This window comes from Crocodylus siamensis, chromosome 3 (assembly GCF_052110815.1).
Source record: "Crocodylus siamensis isolate JL-2025a chromosome 3, ASM5211081v1, whole genome shotgun sequence".
Taxonomy (NCBI): Eukaryota; Metazoa; Chordata; order Crocodylia; family Crocodylidae; genus Crocodylus; species Crocodylus siamensis.
This window is the reverse complement of record NC_143397.1, coordinates 161,591,071-161,612,284: the sequence shown is the minus strand read 5'-3', so window position 1 is coordinate 161,612,284 and position 21,214 is coordinate 161,591,071.

Below are 21,214 nucleotides of genomic sequence, written 5' to 3'. Positions count from 1 at the left end.
CAGAATTCTCATATTTTGATTTGATTTCCATTACCTCATTTTATCTTTTATATCATCATATACAATATTGTTCTAATCGTGTGTAAACTTGCAGAATGGATAATCTTTTTGTATGTTTCAAGCAAAAATGGTACATTACATAAATGTTAATTTATTATTTATAATTTTTATTGCTCATTTTATTGCATTCTTTTGGCAAAACCCATATATAAAATACTACCATTACAATAAAATGAGGAAAACTTGGAAGTCTTGCCCATCTGGATCTTACTCCATGCCTGCAAGGTACCATGTATAGTTTGTGGCCTCACTGCAACAACAGCACTAATCACAGTCACTGCAAAAAAAAATACGTAATAACAATTCCTCAAAATGAACAGAACTCAGAGTACACAACATAACACATAGCCTTGATGTGCACAGGCAAAATATCTTGGAGCTGACAATAGATGTCTGTTATCTCTTTTATTACAATATATAGAGAGTTTATAAGAAGGTTTTGTGTTGCAAGATTTATTCTGTATGACAAAGAACACTATCTTTTCCTAGGAGTTCTGTAAGCATAGTTAAGCATGGAAGCATTAAAGATAAAGAAAAATACAGCTAGCTGGACCCAAGTGTAACCACAGTAACATCTCTCAAGATATAAATTCACCAAAACGAGATGGTAGACTGTAGGAAATGAATATATATCAGTAAATCTACAGACATTCAAATGACATTATGCTGCATGTCTAACTGAAAGGAACTTCAGAGCAGAGGTTGACATCCCATCCTTTACTCGACCACATGGTGTCTTGTATTGCAAAAGGTTTTTGCTCTTTTTAAACAGGAAAGAAGTTCATAATGTGGAAAGTGGGAAGGATCAGTGAAAAGGTAGGCAGACATGAGACAAAATTTTCTGTCTCATGTCGGCCCCAGGGTGATGCGGGAACATGATTATTTAGCCCTTTTCAGGAATAGAATAAGACTAAGGTAATTAGAGGGAAGGGGGAAGAGTGGGGGGGACCAAGATTGTTTTAAGTTAAAAGCTATTTTACAGTGGTGTCGTTGTGGGGTGTGTGTGTGTGTGTGTGTGTGTGTGTGTGTGTATGTATATATATCCAGGAATATATATTTTACTGCCTTTATGACAATCAACCCATAAGCTATAAACAGATGTCTCATTTGAGGTGGTCCTGATTGTCTGGAGTTTTGACCCAGATGAAAACTGGAGCAACACAACCATTTTCACATATAGCCTTCCAAGATGCATTGCCACTTCTCCACCAGTAGGTAGCCAGCAACAGTACAGAGTCTTGTCCCTGGAATGGCTTGCAGTTAACTTGGATGACACACACAGAGGCACACAGCAATGTCCAAGACAAAAAGTGCTAGAACATGCTGGGATGGGATGGGCTCCACCTTTCCCCTAAAGGTAAGCGTGCGTTCTCTTCCAGGTTGGTGAACCTCCTTCGGCGGGCTTTAAACTAGGCTCGTCGGGGGAGGGGGAAGATGAGGGCGGAGGAGACGATGAACTACCAGGCCCAGCAACAGCCAGTGAGCCCAGACCAATGGTCAAAAGGGAGAAACAGGTAAGTGATGGGGGACGGGGCATTGCTGAGACTAGGGGGGCAGTGGGCACAACTGTTGGAGGCCTCAAATGCCTCTACACGAATGCTCGAAGTATGGGGAAGAAGCAGGAGGAACTTGCCTTCCTCCTAGCTGTCACCAGCCCTGACATAGTGGGGATCACAGAAACGTGGTGGGACTCATCGCATGACTGGGCGGTGAGTGTCAAGGGCTATAGGCTATACAGGAGGGACAGGATAGGAAGGAAAGGTGGAGGAGTAGCACTCTACATCAAGGAGGAATATACTTCCTCGTCAATTAGCAAGGGAGTAGAGGGGGGGCACTCTGAGGTGCTCTGGGTTAGAGTAAAAGGCAGTCCAGGGGATAGAGACTTAACGGTGGGAGTCTACTATAGACCTCCCAACCAGGGAGAAGAGCTCGACCAGGAATTCTTAGGTCAGCTCACAGAGGCAGTGAGGGCTAAGGATGTGGTCATCATGGGGGACCTGAACTTCCCAGACATCTGCTGGGAAGAGCAGTCAGCCAAGTCTGATCGCTCACATCGGTTCTTAGCCAGAGTGCAGGACCTCCATCTAACCCAGGAGATGCACAGCCCCACCAGGGGAGACGCCTTGTTGGACCTGGTGCTGGCCACGGGGGATGACCTGGTGAGGGGGCTGCGGGTGATGGGCCACCTGGGAGACAGTGATCATCGCTTGCTGGAATTCACCATCCAGCGTAAGGTGGCAAAGGGCTGCAGCAAGGCAACAGCCCTAGACTTTAGGAGGGCTGACTTCAACAAGCTAAGGAGGATCGTTGGGGAAGCGCTGAGGACCCAGAGGGGAAGGGAGCCAGATGTCCAAGGTGAGTGGTTGCTCCTTAAGGAGACGATCCTCCATGCCCAAAGGGAGGTAATCCCAACAAGGGTCAAAGGGAGCAGGAGGGCACATAAACCCCCATGGCTCACTAGGAGCATCCGGGAATGTCCTTGCTAAAAGGGAGGCATACACCCAATGGAGGGATGGGGTCATCACCAAGAAGGACTATGTTACAGTCGCCCGAGGATGTAGGGGGGCAGTCAGGAAGGCCAAGGCAGAGATGGAGATAGGACTAGCTTCCCGGATTAAGGACAATAAGAAGTCCTTCTTCAAATACATAGGGGGTAAAAAGAGGGTCCCAGGTAATGTGGGGCCCCTGCAGGACACGATGGGCAACTTAGTCATCATGCCAGATGACAAAGCTAACATATTTAACGATTTCTTTGCCTCTGTCTTCCTAAGTAGGGACCAGTTCAGCCACCTCCCTGCTGGGCCCCCCTCGGGCCCCGGGAGAGACACGCCTGGGCCAGGGGTTAGCGAGGAGTTAGTTAGGGTACTTCTGGAGACGCTGGACGTGTTCAAGTCCGCTGGTCCGGACGATCTTCACCCTAGGGTTCTACAGGAACTGGCCAAGGTCATTGCGGGACCCCTGGCGCGGCTCTATGAGCAGTCGTGGTGCTCTGGTGAGGTGCCGGAGGACTGGAAGAGGGCCAATGTCGTCCCTATCTTCAAAAAGGGAAAAAAAGAGGACCCGGGAAATTACAGGCCAGTTAGTCTTACCTCAATCCCGGGTAAGCTCTTTGAAAAAATTATCCTGGCACATATCCAGGAGGGCCTTGCGGGGGAATGCATGCTCAGGGGCAACCAACATGGGTTCATCAGTGGCAGGTCTTGTCAGACCAACCTTTTTCTGTGAACCTTTTTGGTGGCCTTTTACGATCAGGTCACCAAATCATTAGACGCAGGGGTTGCTGTGGATGTAGTCTTTCTGGACTTCCGGAAGGCTTTCGACACTGTCTCTCACCCTGTCCTCATCAAAAAGCTGGGAGACTGTGGTGTCGATGCCCACACGGTCAAATGGGTAGCCAACTGGTTAGAGGGCCGCACCCAGAGGGTGGTAGTGGATGGGTTCTTCTCGACCTGGAAGGACGTGGGCAGTGGGGTTCCGCAGGGCTTGGTCCTCGGGCCCGCACTGTTCAACATCTTCATCAGTGACTTGGATGAGGGGGTAGAAAGCACCCTGTTCAAGTTTGCTGATGACACTAAGATGTGGGGGGATGTGGGTGCACTAGAAGGGTGCAATAGGCTACAAGCTGACCTTGACAGGTTGCAACGGTGGGCAGATGAGAATAGGATGGGGTTTAACACTGATAAGTGCAAGGTGTTGCACATGGGGAGGAAGAACCGGCACCACACTTACAGGTTGGGGAACTCCCCTCTTGCCAGCACGGAGATGGAAAAGGATCTTGGAGTCGTCATTGACTCCACGATGAACATGGGCCGGCAGTGTGGGGAGGCAGTCAAGAAGGCCAACCGTACCCTGTCATGCATCCACAGATGCATCTCGAGCAGGTCCAGGGAGGCGATCCTCCCCCTCTATGCGGCACTGGTCAGGCCGCAGCTGGAGTACTGCGTCCAGTTCTGGGCGCCACACTTCAAGAGGGACGTGGACGATATGGAAAGAGTCCAGAGGAGGGCCACTCGTATGATCAGGGGTCAGCAGGGCAAGCCTTATGAGGAGAGGCTACGGGACCTGAACCTGTTTAGCCTCCACAAGAGAAGGTTAAGGGGGGACCTTGTGGCCTGCTACAAACTGGTCAGGGGGGATCAGCAGGTATTGGGGGAGTCCCTGTTCCCCCGTGCGCTGCCAGGAGTGACCAGGAATAACGGTCACAAGCTGGCGGAGGGTAGGTTTAGATTAGATATTAGGAGGCGCTACTTCACAGTCAGGGTGTCTAGGGCCTGGAACCGGCTTCCAGGGGAAGTGGTGCAGGCTCCTAGCCTGGGGATTTTTAAAAGGAAGTTAGATGAGCACCTTGCCGGGGTCATCTGACCCCGGTGCTCTTTCCTGCCAAGGCAGGGGGTCGGACTAGATGATCTTCCTAGGTCCCTTCCGACTCTAGCTACTATGAAACTATGAAACTATCATATCATATAATTCACATGTACTTAAAATGGGACAACAGATTGTACTCCTGTAGGATCCTGGGATCACTGGCTTTCTTCTGCGAGAAATGCAATGTCTATATACAGCCATATTGATTAAATTATCAGTTTTTCAAAATTTCCACTTTGACTCTGTCTCATCGACATCTGAGATGATCTTTATGTACTGAACAAGGCAGGGTTTTTATGGGAAAAAAGAACTATTTAATTCTCCCACTAGTACAAGATTGTTTTCTCTGTTTTAGAGCCCTTTCCCTCTCTAGTTTTAACAAGCTTGTATAAACAAGCACTCAATGACTGCACAGTACCTGGAGTTACTGCACAGTAGCGCTGAGGAGCAGCTTTTTCATGACTCTGACTGAACAGTAGCCCGAGACTACTGTGCAATTGCATTATGTCACACTCTCTGCCACGCAGCACTACTGTGCAGTAGTCACAGGCTACTGCGTAGTCAGTGTCTTGCATAGATGCAGCCAGTGTGTGGTCAATAACTTCACAAAGGCACTATGTACTTTTTCATCCTTAGTCTGTGATAAACTTCAGGGGCTGGAATTGAGAGGCAGATGAGAATGTGGAGGAGACTGGCCATTTTTTTCAATTTTAAATAAAGGCATATTTCATAACTTTTCATATGATCACAGAAACAGTAGGTCTCTTCCTGAGCCAATGTAAATCAGTGCTACACCATGGATTTCAAAAAAACTATGCCAATTTTTACCAGCTGGGAATCTGGCTTAGCATCAGGTCTATGCTAAAGAAATTCTGTATTGAGCTGCATGTTGCAGGGAATATTTATGCCTGGTTCCAGGGGGAAAAAAAAAGAAGAAAAAGAGTTGAATTGTCTGGCATATTGCATTGTATGGTGCTCGTCTTGTAAAAACGAAATAAGGGGAAGGAAACACGTTACTATAAAGGAAGAGAGCAATATCTTTCACTGGGGAAATTTTGGGAAATACCAAATGTCTGGTCCTCACAATCAATGTTATGAGCCCAGGGATGAGTCATTCTTGGCAGATATGATTTAGCAGTTATTCAGAAAGCCAGTGATCCCCGACAGAAGGAATGCAATCATTCTACCAGCCATCAGTTTGATCATGGTTCCTGTTTAATAGGAGGCTCCTGAGAGTTTATGGGAACCTCATCCAATCCATCACTAGCCATATCAGATTTGTGAAAAAAATGAAATGGCATCATCTACTTTGAAATCAGCCAATGCTATGAAGGATGGTTGTTGAAATGATGCCAATGTTTTGAGCTTTAACCTCTGGGTTAGATGATCATCATACTTTACTTTGTGGTATCTGAGAAAGTGCTGCACAAGCTCCAAGTTAGGCAAAATACTGTTGTCAGATTTTTACTCGCGCTGAGTGGCCTCAGCATGCCCTTCATATCCTGAGGGGGGATTCATTGGCTCCCTGTCAAACATCAAATTGATTTTAAAATTGCTTTGATGGTTTATATAGCAGTAGAGTTTTATCTACTGCTGTATTTATCTGCGTATTTACGTGAGTCACCTTCTCTGCATGAGTCAACTCTCTTTGAGGTTATATGAAGCAAATAAAGTAGCCATTCTAGAAGGTACAGTAGCTTAAAAACTTTGGTTGTACATGTTTGACTGTTATACACCCAAATATATAAATACATTATTCCCTGTCCAAAGTGTGTATTTCTGAGTCATTGGATTCCATTAAACCTGAACTTTTATGTGTTGTATCAATGCTTAGAAAGATGACTGGCTGACAAAGTTACTTGACTACACATTTCTTTAATGCTCTATACCAGACTATTCACACATTGGTCCAGAAAATCCATAGTTACATTAGTCCAGATAGCAGAGTTGGAATCTTTAATTATTTTTGCACCAAAAGTGTGAGGGGTGAAGAAACGAGCTCCAGTTCAAATACATTAAAAAGTCCAGATAATGCAGATAAAAAAGGACTTGTGAGACTGAACACAAGAACCTGAGAAGTCTCAAACTTACTGATAGTCATTGAGCTATATGCTCTACAGTTGTATAAATAGGGGTCAGGAAATCATGGGGATGGCTGCTATTTTTGAGGGCTTACTGTGTCTTGGGCTCTCCCCGTGCCTTTGAATGGCCAGGGGTCCCCAATGCACCCACCTCTCACTGCAGCAGGAGGCCACTGGGGGTGGGAAGAGCTGTCCTGGCTGCTGGGCAGCTGCCTGCCAGTCACATGGAGATCAGGACCCATCCTGATCTCCAAGTGGCTGGGAGAGCTGTCCCAGCCACATGGACATCATTCCTCCCTCCCCACTCAGGACCAGCCTGATTTCCTCCTGGCTGGGATGGAGCTGCCCACTGAGCCAGGCTTGCTCCCCTCCTTCCCTCTGGAGATCAAGGCTAAGCTCCTTTTGTCCCCTGCCAGCCATGGGATGGTACCTGATGGAGCCTGGAGCTCCCCCTGGATGCTACAGGGGGGCAGAGCAGCAAAGGAGAAGCCCTCAACTGGGCTGCTCCTGTCGAACTCAATTTGCTTCCAAAAGGGTTATATATATAGACATGCGCCAGGGAGAACTTTAATGAGGCTGAATCTTCTGTGCAGAAAATTCAGGCACATTAATAATTGCATGTGTAAACACACCCCCACTAAAAAAATTCTTTCTGGGAGTTATTCTTTCTTACGACATACTTTTTATTGATGATATACAGGTCCATCCCTTTTTCTTTGTGAACTAAAATCCATATACATAAATAGGATTGTCTTTTTAAAATAATCTATACTATCCCTACTTGCTCTTCAACCATACTTGAATAAATAGTAACGCCAGCCCTTGGCCCAAAAGTTGATCACATCATTTTTAAGAATCTGGAAAATACATGAAAGTCAAGTCAATCTCTATTCTATTTGGAGATGTGCCAGAAAGCTTGTGATTAGCTGTGATTCCTTATTGTTTTTTATGGACATGCTACTTGGGTGAGACCAAGGCATAGGGGAAAAATGGTTAGTGTTTCTTTTGCACTATTATAGTTTCTCTCTACTTTATTTTTATAATAAGATTTGTTGCTGTTCAAGAAGTTTCTAACTTTTCATCTTGAATTGCAATAAATGCATTGTGTAATTTTTTAAAATTATATGGCACCAGTTGTAAAGCATCAAAACCATGATTTTTCAAGGCAGGTATTTTAAATAACTTCTGTCTATAGCAACACTTGCAACCTCTGCTATACTATAATATGCAAAAGAAATTGTATGAATGCAAATTGCAATGTCAATAAAAATGAAATGTTCCTGAGCGGAAGGTGTTTTGTATTTTCTAATGGTGAAAAATGCATATAATAAAGGCAATTTACATATATTGGGGGAGATAATACTTAACAATTATGTGTTGCAGTACAGTCTAATAGATACCATCCTGGATTTCAAGCCATGAGAGGTCTGTTCAATTCCTGATTCTCCTACTGATTTAATGTATGTCCCTAGGTAAATCATTTTGTTCCCCTGTGCCTCTGTTTCCCTTTCTGGTCTTTGTGTTATCTGGTGCACGTTGACACAGACTTTCTCTCTCATTAAGCATTTGTATTGTGCCCCAAACAAGAAGGTCTCAATCTTAGTTGGAGCCTATATTACAAAAGCATAATAATAAATATTTCACAGCCTTTCAAAATGAAGGTCTTTTTGCTTTGTTAAATTACGTTTCAATTGTATTATGTATGTTTTATAACAAATATCAATGTTCAAGCTGACATTTTCAATATGACTATCAATGTCCTTCATTAAAGTTCTTTGAAGTGCTTTGAACTTTATGATCAGACAGGGCAGAAAGAATGCCAATGAAATTAGATTTTATGTTTTCTTAACAAGCCTCAATGGGCTAAGTTTTTAAAAAGGTAAAGTGTTCCCTCTCAGTTTGAGAACATAAAAATCAATCTTAACGTCAGAAAAAAAGTGTTTTAACTTTTTTAAAGATATAAATGAGCTTTTTGTCAACTTTTCTAAAGTTAAATTGTCTTGAACAGTTAGAAGGTGTTTTTTTTTCTTTTTTGAGCAGAGCATAGATCCTTGATAGGATGGTGCCTCATCTTGTTTATATTGAATTTTATGGAAGTTTTGAAATTGACTTCAAAAAGAGAGGGATTGGGGCCATTATGAGAAATTGCACTAATAGTATACTTTTTGCTTCAAGTATTAGAGGTAGAATATTCCAGTTCTGTGCAAGTGCTGTACCATGAATACAACAGCAGCTGTCTAATGCAGTTATTTTTAGATCCTATTTACCTTGCTAGGAGAAAAAAAGTCTCACTTAAGTCAGTGGGACTGTTAATATAAGTGCAGTGAACATGGTGTCACACCTACAGTAGGTCAATATTTGCATAGTTGGTTTCCATAATATAAATTATTTCAACAGGAGCTGTGGCTGCTTGGCACCTGTGAAAATCAGGCTATTTTTGTAGGTGTTTATATAGTTTTTAGATGTGCAACTTTAGACATGTGTGCTCATACATTTTAAGCTTCCATTCCAATCCTATTCATCTTAAATTAACTAACATATTTTAATTAGAAAAACTAGGCATGCTTAACTTTTTTGACTAAAAGTTATATTTTCAATCTGGATGGTATATTCTGTCAACAAGGCGAACCTGTTTTTCCTCACAACCGTATGAAACAGTCTTTTAAAATATTTAGGATCATACTTAATTGGCATAAAGTAGTTTATTAGTGCAGTTACACCAATTTATATCAGATGAATGGCTGTCTCAGAATTTTAAATATGTATTTACATATCGGCCTAATTGTTTCAGGTGTATATAACTTGTAATGGTACTCATTCTCATGTGGCCTCCTGAGGACATGAAATGAAAAATGTCTTCCTTCTAAAACAGATAAATGAATGAATAAAGAAATAAATAAAGGCCAAATTATTCTGTCCAGCTGCATGAATAGAGAAGGATTTTCTTTGAAGTATCTGGCTTCAAGGTCACGGAAGGGTGTGACAGCGACACACTGCCACAGGGTTTCAAAGGGGTGAAGGCAAGCTCCACAGGTTCTAAAACACAGAAACAGACCCGCCATGGGAAGAACTTACCTGCTGCTGGTCCGTCAGTGCAGGAGCCAGGACTACGGCCACAGCCGTGTGAAGCCGCATTATGCCGGCTGTTTAATCAGCTGTTTTCCACACAGGGAACAGCTGCACCAATTTTGGCAGCCCTACTGGCTGTCTCAGGAAAGTTGAAAAGCCCCGATAGACCCCAGGCAGGGGAGAAGCCAGAGGGAGAGAGAGTAGGTGGACAGCACACCAGACGTGCTGAGGTTCCTTTGGGGAAGAGGAGCGGCACAGCCAGAGCAGGGCAGGGGAAATCTTCAAGCCTCCTGATGGAGGCAGAGCAGAGGAAGCACTGCAGCTCCCTACAGAAGACAGACCAGGGAGAGTGTTCGAGCCCCCCTGTAAGAAGTAGAGCAAGGGAGGTGTTTGAGCCCCATGTAGAGGTGGGGGGAAATGAGGCGGCTCCACATCCCTCTCCTCTCCAGGAGAATATTTCTTCTGAAGGAAACATGAAATAACAGAGAGGAAATCAAAATAATAGAAAGAGAAGGTTGAGGCCTCAAGGCCGGAGGGACAAGAGCCAACTGAGCCCACTCAGACATGGGTCCCCCAACTGGAGCGTGTGGTGGGCAAGCCTACAAGGCCAAAAACACCATCGCACCATCACCTATCCAGTTGGCAAGTGGACAGGGTGTAGGGGAGGTGTAGCCCCATGGAACATCATGCTGATCAATCATGAGTACTGCCATTGTTGGGAAGCCCTCCCAGGAAGATCTCCACTGAACCTCCTCTCTTGATAGCTTAACATCAACATCATGGCAGGTGAGTTGAGGGGAGGGGCTACATACCCGACAGACCATGCCACCCGTAAGGCCCCAGGGTTTACAAAGGGGAAGTCCTATTGATAGCATTTCTGATTTTCCGAGAAAAGAATCAGATCCCAAATAATTCTTCACATATTAAAAAGAAGATTCATATAAATAAATAACACCTAAACTCAGTTGTCAGTGAATTATAAAATTATTATTGAACTAATAATTTATGGTCATGTTAATAATTCCTGATTAAGTCACTTACCATGTATTTTTAGCTTAAAGCCCCTACCAGTCATCAGCAACTACTACAAATGTTTTAATTCTAATGAAGGGTTCATCGTTTTATTACAATTAACTTGCTTAATGTTTACATACTAGTTTATATTAGAATATCATTTATTATTGATTTGTATAAATAAAAAGTTCCACCAAGAGACACATTTTATTTATGGGTTACGCAGTCAATTACTAATGACTTATTAAGTATATGCTGAGCCTATCTACCTCGATGTACTTCATATAAGTTTATAATGTAAAGTCTATTAAACAGGGAACTAATCCAGGCTCTGCTTCACACACTTAGCCTTTATCACTAAGTAGCCTGGAGAGATCATCTACTATAATTGCACATGATGCACAAGAATTTGATAATAAATCTTCAGTTTCTTGCATTTATTAAAGTAACTTCCATCCAAGAATTTTATGCCATAACATTTTGACTCCAATGAAGTGAGTAACCACACACACAGTGACTTCAGTGGGACCAGGATTTTACCTCAAATTATGTATCAAATATGTAATAGACCTAGTTGTGAATTTTGAAAAAAATAATTGATTCATAATAGTTTACACCCTTTTTAGAAGTATATTGATTTAAATTATTATTTTGTTGGGAACATGGGCGACTGGTGCCTCCCAAGTCTGTGGGGGGCACCAGATCACTGATGGGGGAGTCCCCCAGCAGCCAATCGCACTTTCCCGTTTTTGTGGCTGTCACTTCCACAGGGTGCACAGCGGATCGCAGAGGATGAATGTGTACCCGCTATGCATCACCAATAGTTGGGATGGTTCCAAAGGCCCAAAATGGAAGTTCAGGTCAAAAACAGAGAAAGGCCCATCCCTGAATAGGCAGTAGCAAGAGAAAACAATCCAGAATAATCAGTAGTTCATTGGTTATGGCAGTCTTCTGGGCTGTGGGAAATCCATCTTCAAGTCTCTCCTCAGCAAAGTGATTACGATTGCTAGGAGTGCCATAATTATCTAAATCTATCTCTCCTAGAAAAGTGTCACAACTACCAGTCTAGAGAGTCAGTCTTCCAGGCACAGTAACATGACGTTATTTATACAAATTAGAAAACCTCTAACAGAAAAGAGCAACAGGCACCAACATTGGAATCAGCAGTAATAGAATAAAGGCAGAAAGGAATCTGGGCCTGGGTCTAAAATATTCGGAGTGAGTATCCTTATCACTGGGCTGAATATTTTTTGTTTTTATAGGTTCAAATTCTGTCCAAACACAGAATAAGGGAAAAAAGAACAAATCTCACCAAAAAAAACAAAAAAAATCCATGCAGTGTGAATAAGCAATTGCCAAAGTTTGTAAGAACCCATTCTGGAAACTAAGAATTACACCCATTTTACATATGGTGAAACTGTATTACTGCTAGACCCTACTAGCAGTAGCTAGAACTACTATATTCCATAGTAACCAGTAGTTTTAGTTACCTCATTTTTCAGGTGCTACCAGGTAACCTGAGCAGCTGCTACTTGCACTTAATGTTATGAGGCAACATGATGGACCCATCAATGGAAGGACACATTCCTTAATAGCTGTTGTGAATAAAGTCAATGTGTGTAGGCAAGGTTTCATAGTTTCAAAGTTAGTAGGGCCGGAAGGGACCTGAGCAGATCATTGAGTCCGACCCCTTTCCATGGCAGGAAAGAGTACTGGGGTTAAACAACCCCAGCAAGGTGTTCATCTAGCCTCCTCTTAAAGACCCCCAGGGTAGGAGCCAGCACCACTTCTCTTGGAAGTTGGTTCCAGATCCTAGCCGCCCTGACAGTGAAGTAGCGCCTCCTGATATCTAGCTTAAATCTACTCTCTGCCAGCTTGTGACCGTTATTCCTAGTCACTCGTGGTAGTGCTTGGGGGAACAGGGACTCCCCCAATTCCTGCTGGTCCCCTATGACTAGTTTGTAACAGGCCACTAGATCCCCCCTCAGCCTTTCTTTGTTGAGGCTGAACAGGTTCAGGTCCCGTAGCCTGTCCTCGTAGGGCCTGCCCTGCTGCCCCTTGATCATGCGAGTGGCCCTCCTCTGGACCTTCTCCATGTTGTCCACATCCCTCTTGAAATGCGGCACCCAGAACTGGATGCAGTACTCTAGCTGTGGTCTGACTAATGCCGCATAGAGTGGGAGTATCACGTCCTGGGCCTACTTGAGATGCATCTGTGGATGCATGACAAGGTGCGGTTGGTCCTTCTGACTGCATCCCAACACTGCCGGTCCATGTTCATCTTGGCATCAATGATGACTCCAGGATCTTTTTCTGCCTCTGTACTGACAAGAAGGGAGTTCCCCAGCCTGTAGGTATGGTGCCAGTTGTTCCTCCCCAGGTGCATCACCTTGCACTTGTTGGTGTTGAATCCCATCCTATTCTCATCTTCCCACCCCTGTAACATGCCTAGGTCTGATTGTAGCCTATTCCTTCTTTCTTATATGCCCACATCCCCCCACATCTTAGTGTCATCAGCAAATTTGAACAGGGTGCTTTTTACCCCCTCATCCAAGTCACCGATGAAGATGTTGAACAGTGCAGGCCCGAGGACCGAGCCCTGGGGGACCCCACTGCCAACATCCCTCCAGGTTGAAAATGACCTATCCACCACCACTCTCTGGGTACAGCCCTCCAGCCAGTTGTCGACCCAATTGACTATGTGGGTGTCAACACCACAGTTCCACAGTTTCTTAATGAGAACGGGGTGAAAGACAGTGTCGAAAGCCTTCCGAAAGTCCAGGAAGATTGTGTCCACTGCTACCCCTGCTTCTAATGATTTGGTGACCTGGTCGTAGAAGACTACCAGGTTGGTCTGACAGGACCTGCCTCTAATGAACCCGTGTTGGTTGCTCCTAAGCATAATCTCCCCTGCTGGCCCCTCATGGACATGCACCAGGATAATTCTCTCAAAAAGCTTACCCAGGATCGAGGTAAGACTAACTAGCCTATAGTTTCCCTGGTCCTCCTTCCTCTCTTTTTCAAAGATGGGAACCACACTGGCCCTCTTCCAGTCCTCTGACACCACACCAGAGCACTGCAAATGCTCGTAAAGCCATGCCAGGGGTCCCACAATGACTCAGCTAATTCCCTCAGCACTCTGGGGTGGAGATTGTTCGGACGAGCTGATTTAAATACATCCAGTCCCTTCAGAAGTTCCCTAACTAGATCCTCACTGACCCTTGGCCTATGTGTGTCTCTTCTAGGGCCCGAGGTCGGCCCAGTGGGGGGGCTGATCCGGTCCCTGCTCAGGAAAATGGAGGAAAAGAAGTCATTAAATAGGTTAGCTTTGTCATCTGGTGTGACGACCAAATTTCCTAGCGTGTTTTGCAGGGGCCCCACGTTACCGAGCACCTTCTTTTTGCCCCCCTATGTATTTAAAAAAGGCCTTCTTGTTGTCCTCAATCTGGCTAGCTATTCCCAGTTCCATCTCCACCTTGGCCTTCCTGACTGCCCCCTGGCAGCCCCGAGCAGTCGCAGTATAGTCCTTCCTGGTGATGGCCCTTCCCTGCCATTGGGTGTACGCCTCCCTTTTAGCTAGGAGGCATTCCCAGATGCTTTTGGTGAGCCATGGGGCTTTTGCGCCCTCCTGCTCCCTTTGATCCATGTTAGGATTACCGCTCTTTGGGCTTGGAGGATTGTCTCCTTAAGGAGCTACCACTCTTCTTGAACACCTGGCTCCCCTCCCCTCCCCTCTGGGAACTAAGTGCTTCCCTGACTATTCTCCTTAGTTCATTGAAATCCACCCTTCTGAAATCTAGGGCTGCTGCCTTGCTGCAGGCCATTGCCACCTTGCGCTGGATAGTGAATTCCAGCAGGCGATGATCACTGTCACCCAGGTGGTCGAGCACCCACAGCCCCCTTACCAGGTTGTCACCCATGGCCAGCACCAGGTTCTTTGGGTATATGTGATATCATTTATTATACCATTAGTTGGAAAAATGTTCCTTGCAGGCTTTTGGGTGAAATCACCCTTCTTCAGGTATAGGGAGTCTCAGAATAGCAGAAACTCCCTATGCCTGAAGAAGGGTGATTGTACCCCGAATCTTGCAGAGAACTTTTGTCCAGCTACTCAGTTGATCTAATAAAATATACCAGATCTACCCAAAGAACTTGCCAGTGTCCTTAGACCAACACAGCTAAAACCAAAACCCCTTCAATATATGTAGTTCTTAATTCTATTTATCAATCATCTAAACATATTGTGCTTTTTAAAATGTAATTATTATTTATTCAAAATCATTCCACTAATAGGTTTACAAATATATTTGAGCTAAAGATTGTTTGAGAATTGATCGAGCCAAAAGTTGATTATTTGAACTTTGTGATGAGACAGGATTCTTACCAATTCTGTTTATGGATTGGATCAGCCTTAGAAGAAGGTTTCCAGTATGAATAACTGCATATGCATTCAAAAAACTTTTTTCCTGATAACATTATTTGATATTGGTTCAAAAAATCATGATGCCAGAAAATATTCCTACTAGTACTTCACTTTACAACATATAAAGAAAGCCAGCTAAAATATATGTATCCTTAGACACTGTGAATGCATCTGTGAATGCAACAAATACATTGGTTTGGAAATGTTTTTTGTTTGTTTATTTTGGATTTTGCTCCCTGAACCTTTCCAACTATCTCTACTTATAATAATCATTATGTGGTGCTGTTATTTATTTTAAAGTATTGTCAAGAGGTAAAATGAAGATCAATGCCCCTTCCTTCTGGGTATTAATTCTGAGAGAGAGTGCCTGCTCCAAAGAGCAGACAAAGACATGAACAGAGCTGTGATATAACTTATTTGTTATACAGTAAAATTAGTGCCTTGACTGAGAAAGAAGCCAGGTTTCTCAGCATTGTACCTAGGTTCTTATGTTCAAGACCACATAAAAAACAGTTGTACTGTGTAAGGTAAAATACTTACTAGCCCTATCTCTAGACTGATTGTATTGGAAGACACAATTCTGAAAGGTAGTGAGCCTTTCTTCAATGGGCTGCAGTGTTTACATTTATCCAGCACTGACTTCCCTCAGAGCTGAGGGTGCTCTGCATTTTGCAATGTTATAGCTGACAGATTAAATCTATGGACTAAAACTTTAGATGGCACCAATCAACCTAGCTTTAATGGAATTACACCAACTGACTCCTGTTGAAGATCAAGCAGATATATATTATATATTGCTAATATATTGGTAGGCAGTTCTTAAAGCTAAGTTTCTCAGATTTTAATATATAACAATCTAACATGTATCCTGCAAAAGTATTCTGGGAAAAAAGACATTTGCTACAATTGAGTATGTTTTAGTTATTCTTCAGTGATTCATTTGAAGCTTTGCCAAAATAGAAAAGAAATGCATGCTAAAGATTTTAAATGTAGCTAACACTCCTTGGGTGAACCAAATTAATTGAACATTTAGAACAGACCTAAAGGAATAAATGAATGAATGAAAATAATTACATTGCTTTTGCATCTATTCTCTCAGTTTTCTTGAAATTCTCTGCAAAAATATGGAATTCTTACATTTTTTGCCTTTAGTTATAATTGATTTATTATTTCTTTTCCTTGTATTCATCTACACCAATAAGAACTAAAAATGCCTTAACAACAAGATTTAACCTTCTTCTGAAAATTTATTTCCCAAGCTGGTTTATTTAGATATCAAAAACAATTAAACCTTTTGACACAAGGCAATGTTCTTCAAATGCCAAAGTTTAATAAAAATGTTGACAATTTAATTTTACTGCAAACCTCTTAGCTCTATGCTGCAATGCTGTTACCCATATGCATTTGACTTGCATTTGGCAAATTTGTTGGGCTTCACTCAGTATAACATATCTTTCTTCAGTCTGTCTTGAGATAATTAAATGCACAACAACCGCATTCCAAAACATATACAATTAATTCTAGAGATGCATGGCTGCTTTTTAAAAATTTCTTGTACAAACAAACCCTTTAATGCATAGGATAGAAATAAGTGATAAATAATATACCATGAAAGGGAATCAAATAGAATTCCTGGAGAAATCTGGGATTTAAAGTATCATCTGGGATTCTGCTCATTATGGGATAGATTGGCTCCTTCTTTCCCAAACATCCTGGGTTTCAGAACAGCACAGAAACAGAAAGTGATAGAAAAAACCATTTCCCTGTAACCTTAAGATCATGTCTCCAGAACATGGGGAAGAGGAAGTATAGCTACTGATTTTGAGATTCCCAGCTCTGAGAAATTATCCTTAAAACACAGAGAAAGATGAGGAGCTCCATCTGAACTCAGTCATACATTAAAAAAAAAAAAGTTTAGTAGCAAAAAAGAAAGAAAAAATAGAAGTTAAGTAATAGAAAATGCAGGATAAAATATGTATATTTTTCTTTATTTGGCACAGATCCTATCTTCACATCCACACAAACTTATTATGATTGCTCAAGTGTAAAGTTAGAATACAGACAATTATTTAAGATATGGGACATATTTCACATAATATGCTATATGTGTACACCAGTCATTCCTGACAATATATGATTATTATTTTTTCCAGCCTAGCTGGACATTATCTGCTCATTAATTCAGATTAATAAATTGGAGTTCATGGCATTCTCTTTGAGGGTGACATATCTAGGACATCTGTGAAACCCACAGTATTGCCAACAGTGCAGGCATATGTTAAGTGTTCTTGTTAAGAAGTTTGAAATTCCCCCATTTGTGACAGGAATAGCATGGAACCACAACTTCATGGCTTGACAGATAATGAGAGAGAACATTTTCCCCTTAGATATAATTAGTCATCTTCCTTTTAAATGCTTCCCTCCCCATAGTAGAAAATGTCAATATTTGGTATTAAAAATCCAAAGGTCAAAGTCCTAGTCCTGTTGAACTCCATAGAAAAAACTTAAATAGACTTCAATTTGACCAGTATCTCACTTAAAAAAATAGACTTGCCAAATGAAAAAGAAAGAACTAAGTATGTTTACCTGAAAAAATACAGGGAAAATAAGCTTGGTCTTACTTATATCTAGTCATAAAGACATTCTGAAAACCTAAAACACCATTATTGCCATTTTTCTTGTATACTGCAGCAAACTTATACAAACTACCACAAATTTCTTCGAGTTACTACAAAGATAATTTTTTCTTAAAAAATTAAGATTGGAAGTTAAGCTAATTACAATTAGCCCATGCATAATACTAAGGCCATATACAGAGTTCAGTTTCTACTGGACTGGTTGTCAACTATCCTTAAATTTGTGAATCTGTTAAAATACCATCCTAAAATAATCTACCCATCAAAATCCATTAAAAAAATACCTTCCATGAAAACATGAAGCTACTGGAGCTTTAAGCTCCATCCCAGAAGACAGCACAGAAGAACAAATGGAGCACCACAGCAGCACCTAGTGTCTGAGTGAGAGTGCTGTACCCAGCATGGAACTTCTCTGAGGGTTTTGTGTCCCATTGGTGCCTATCATTCCTTCCTAGTCACATGATGAGTCCTTTATCCAGCTTGGTCAGGACTGTCAAAGAAGACTCAGTTCCTTGACAGAAAGATGTCTGCCCTTAGAAAAGATCCTGTAGAGATCAATACAATATTTCAAGCTAAGCTGGCAATGAGGAGAAAGACTCAGCAGGAATGTACATGGCTAGCTGTGATATATATAAACCAGAATATGACCAAAGGGGGCTGGAGCAATAGTACTGGTAAAAAGAAGGGGATTCAAGGGTTTTCCAGCTATAGGTCTTCCTCCCAAGAAGACTATTTTTGTGGCCCTCTCCCCACAGTTCCCAGCTAAATCATGGCTGCCCTCAACATAATCTTTACTTCCCAGAGATTTCATAGATTTCATAGACATTACGGCTGGAAGGGACCTTGGAAGATCATTGAGTCCAGCCCCTGCCCCAGGTGCAGGATGTCAGCTGGGGTCATAGGATCCCAGCAAGATAAACATCCACATTTCTGTTGAAGATGTTCAAAGTAGGTGCTCAGGAAAAGGAAGGTCTCAGGAATTAATACTGAACATGGACCTATTTATAACTGTATTTGCACTGGGTACATGCTCTATCTCTCTCCCATTATCTTTTGGTGATGCAACTATTTACTTTGCTAGTTTTTGTTCCACTTCTTTGTCATTGACCCTCTTTAACTTAAAGAGACTTATTAGGAATTATAGATTGTTGAAAGAGTCCCCTTCAGGTCAGAGACTTATGATCCCATATGACTCTTTCTTGTTGTCATGACCTTAAACTAGCAAAGCTTGTGGTGGATTAGGAAACAGGAATCAAAGGTTTTCAACATGTCTGCCTCCAACAGAAGAAAGAAACTGCTTTCAGTCACAACACTGGTCAGAGAGTCATTCCTGAGCACTAAGCCACGTATGCTGCTACAAGATTCTTATCAGAGCTGCCCACACTGAATTGTCATTTTAAGATGATAGCTCTGGCAAAACATACTTTCCAAAAATTATGTGAACTCTTCAAGCAGATGGAATAAGATGAAGGGCAGGTAGCTGGTTTGGCCTTGTTGCCAAACTTATTTACTATATCCCTAAATTTGAACCCCACCCTTATATTATGTAAAACATATGTCAGTGAAAACATGTACTGGTTAAAAAAAAAGTTTTCGTGGGTAAAAAGTTTGCATATTGTCAGTAAAAAACTGTCTTGGTTTGGCAACCCTACTGCTGGAGCTATGTACAGACATTCAGGGTCTATTGGGAAAGTAATTGCTTTTACAGTCAAACCCATGATGTATACAGACATTCAGAATTTTTCTCCCAGAAAAAAACTGGCCACTTCAGGAGAAAATAACCCAGGAGCAAGAATAAGACTTTCTTCTGGGAGACTAAACTTTGGAGAGAAGCCACAGCACAGTGCTCTAGCTTACCAGTGTGCTTTGCTTCCAAATTTCTCCCCACACAGGTCCAGGGCTGGACTCTGCTTCTCTAGCAGAGCAAGAAGCCCCTTCATAATCCCTACATTGTATGGCAGGAAGACAGCCTGCAAGGCAGTGTGTGTCAGCCAGTTAGGGCTGCCCCATGCACTCCCATTATCTGTCACCAAGCAGAGCATGCTGAGGTGCATTGTACAGGGCCCTCTGGCTGTACAGAGGTTCAGCTTCTGAACATCTGTTCAGGAATTTATGGGTAAGTTTTTCTACTGGAAAAAGAAACTTAGGAGAATTCCCCCGATCATACGAACATGTGTATGTACACTAATGAAGCTAGACTGTTTCTGGTTTCAGAGCTAATTCATGCCAAGCTAACACAGAGTGTCTATGGAGCTGCCTTTTATCAATTTATCTATAGACATCGAATGAGTTTTATATATAGACATTTAGTTTTCTAAGTGTTTTTAGATACATCCAAAATTAGGTAGCTGGTAAGCAGGGGTTTTAAGGACTGAATTTGGGATCTAAGCACCATTGGAATCTAAGTACTAAATCTTGTTCATGGTGTTTAATAGAATTGAGTTTCTATGTAAACACTGCCAACAACAGCAACAATAATAATAGTCTCCACTCTTTTTTTGTGCATCTACATGAGCTGCATTAATGCACATTAACCTAAGTTAATGTACATTATGGGCACATGTCTATATATGCACACCCTTAATACACATTACCTTAGGCTAATTATGCCTAAATTTGATGCCTGCAAATGCAGGTATTGAATTTAGGTGCAATTAGTTAATGTGCATTAATGCACATGTAGATGTGACTCAGCACCAACTTTAGTATCAGGTCTGCCCTGCCACTGGGGGCTGGTCTGAGCCCAGTCCCAGGCAACATCCAGGGTTTGAGGTTCCAGGCACCTGCCCTGGGGCCCTGCCCCCAAGAACCCTCCAGGGGCCCCCCACTGTGGGCTTGAAAACACTAAGTATTGTCTCTAGTTTTCCCTTTGTATATAGTTTCCCATTTGTAAGCTCATTTTGTATTATTGGTGGGTGGGTGGAGAGGGTGATGGAGGGGCTCTGTTTGTTAAAGGGGGAAGGGGAGCGTTGGGTGAGTGTTGTGAGGTTAATAAAGTTTTCTTGTTTCATCCATGTGTGTGTCCTGAGAGTGGTGCTGGGGGTGGATAGGGGGTAAGGGGTTGTGTGGGCAGTGGGGCGGGAGGGCTGGAGCAGTAGTGCAGGAAGAGGAACTCCCCACAGCCAGTGCCCTGGGCCTCACTTGGGAGTGTATGGCTGTCCTGGGGCCTGGAGGGAGGGGTTGCTGGGGCCATTAGAGCTGGCACCGTGGCCAGCATGAGTGCAGGGCTCTGGTCATTGCTGGAAGAGGTTGGACTGCAGCAGTGGAGTGCTAGGCATCACTGGCAGGGGAGGCAGAGTGGGCAAGCCCATGTGCTGCCCCTGCACTGGGCATGTAGCTCCTGGGAAAGGAAGGGGCAGGCCAGAGAACAGTGTGTCCCAGATGACTGCCAGGTGCTGGCAGCTGGCTCTGGCTTCAACATGACTGCCAAGTGGCCAATGGCTGGTGCTCCCCCTGGTGGCCACAGGGACACATGGTGGAACTGCAGGGACCTGGGGCTAATTTTAGCGCCAAGTCCAGGGATTTAAGACTATCTTTAGTCTGAAGTCCCTGCACATGTAGACACC